The following is a 2,514-nucleotide window of genomic DNA, read 5'->3' on the forward strand; positions in this document are numbered from 1 at the left end:
AGGTAAGGGCAGAGGGTGGGGTGGGAACCGGGTAGAGGGGAGCTATGGGGGAAAAAAAAGAGGAACAATTGTAATAATCTGAACAATAAAGATTTATTAAATTAAAAAAAAGTTATAATCAAATAAAGCTGATGTAGCAAGTCCTGGGCAGGGCTCTTCCTATCGCTTGGGACCCAAGGAGACACCTCTGCTGGATGTAGCGTTCTCTCTCTCTCTCCCTCCTTCCTTCCTCCCTCTTAATTTTTTACAACTGCAAAAGTAACACAACTTGAAAAAAATTTCAAGCCATAAAATACTGTAGAGAGTAAAAATTGAAAACTATACCCAGATGAGTCCTCGTCTAGGTGTCCCACATGCATATGTCCCTCTAGGCTCCACTTCCTGCCCCTGCTGCTCTTGGACCAACAGCCATGCGGCCACCAGAGCCACTTTACCACCAAGAGCAGAGAACCCCCTAGAGCTGTCCTCTTCATGGGATGGTCCACGCTCCCCTGCAGAGGCTCGGTGGGGTCAACCTGAGGCCGCCTCCTTCCTCACAGCCTGCCTCCCACTCATGGGCCCTGAGCCCCTCCTCAATCCAACCCTTGCACAGGATTTCACCTCAGGGTCTGTGTGCGGAAAGTTTGACCCTGACAGACACCTCAGTGCCACCGCTCTCAGGCCCAGGGCATCCCAGCTGCCATCCAGGCTCTGCTGGGCACAAGGGAAAGAGCCCGGCCACAGGGGTCTGATTCTCCATTCAAGGGCTCACTGGAAGGGGTGCAGGAATCCGGCACGACTCCAGCCTAGGCGAGGGTCAGATTCAGGGGTTTCAACAGGCAGAGGAGAGCACACAGCACAGCAGCCCTCTGGCCTCCCGTTCTCCTCCACCCACATAGCCTCCCAGCTCAGTGACCCTGGCGGGGAAGGCTGTGAGGACAAGGGATTGGGCTCCCAGGAGACAGGCGCAGGGCCACGGGAAGGAGGGCTGGGACCCCCTCTTACAGATGGGCCCTGACACCCAGGAAGTAGCAGAGCTGGTTCTGCAACCTGGGTCCCCATGGGCACAGCACAGGGTGAGGATAACACGAGCCCACCTGTGGCCATCAGCTGAGTTCCACCCCTCCCTTACCCTCCACACCATCAGCTGGTGGGCACTGAGCTCCCTAAGCAAATAGGGCAGAAAGCAGACGGCAGCATTTGCATGCGGGTGTGCAGGCTCTAGGAAAATGCACTGCCTGTTTGCAGATCTAAGTGCACACCCCATTTGCAAACAGAGGCAGGTCCTGGATCCGGGAGCTGGGAGACCTTGCCCAACCCCGTGCCAGGCACCTCTCCTGCCTGCCCGTTTGCTGAGTTCAGTGGGGACACCAGAGTGGCCATCACTGCCTGAGCAGACCTACCAGGACAGGGTCCCACCTAGTCCTCCCCAGGGACCAGCCCAGACTCGCTGCTCGGACCAGGCTCTTGCTGGAAGTGGTCCATGACCTCCGAGGCCTCCTCTGGAAGAAGCCATTGTGCCAGGTGGGGACTGTTTGACATCGCATGGGCACAGGGAGGAAGGTGGGCAGATGGACTCTAGGGAGGCTGGTGATCACCCCAACCCATCAGGGCTCCAAGGGGTGGATTCTCCAGGGAGGCTGGCACCCCAAGACCTGGCACAGGGCTGGGGGTCATGAGAAGGACCAGGTGCTCAGTGTGGCTTTGTGCAGGGCACCCCAACTCTAGGGAACTCAGTTTTCCCACCTGTCCAATGAACCCACCACAGAAAAGGTCACTCCTGGCCTTTTGCTTGGAGCATCCTCTATTCACTTGCTCACAACAGTAGGAACGCCCCACACCCACACTGGCTCTGGGGCATCTGTAACCTGGCAGGGTCGGGAGGTGTGGGCACCATGTCTGCCCCTCTGGCCTCAGTTTATATGGACTAGATGAACTGTCCCCTGACCCCTCTGGCCTCCCATGTCTCCTCCACCTACATAGCCTCCCAGCTCAGTGACCCTGGTAATCCCACTCAGGGCCACACTGGTTCTGCTGGTGTGAACCACCAGCCCCGGCTCAACTGCAGTCCCCTTCCAGGCCACAGGGCTTCTCTCACTCTTTGCCCCACTTTGCCAACCCATCAACTAGAACCGTGGTGACTGTCCTCCCCACAAAGAGACCCAGAGGGGGGAAGAGGGGAGAATGCAGACTCAGCATGACCAGACCCAGGACCGCGAGGAGGAGCCAAGGTCCTGTCTCTCTCTCTGTTAAAGGTTATCGTCTGTCCCCCACAGGCGAACAGAAGGAAGAGAGGTACCCGTGTTCTGAGCCCACATGCAGGGCTGAGGGGGACAGACAGACAGGCAGCTCCCTCGCCCAGTTCTGGGGTCTACACGTGGTCCCAGGTCAGGCAGCTCAGCCTGGCCTGGCCCTGCCTGCAGCCACTGGGTTCTGTTCTCACCCGTCAGGGGGTCTGAGGGCTGTGCGGTGGTGCAGCCACGCCTCATGTGCCCCTCTTTACTCTGGCGCCCACCCTGGTCCTGGCGGGTGCAG

Source organism: Plecotus auritus, assembly GCF_963455305.1.
Source record: "Plecotus auritus genome assembly, chromosome: 5".
NCBI classification, from domain to species: domain Eukaryota; kingdom Metazoa; phylum Chordata; class Mammalia; order Chiroptera; family Vespertilionidae; genus Plecotus; species Plecotus auritus.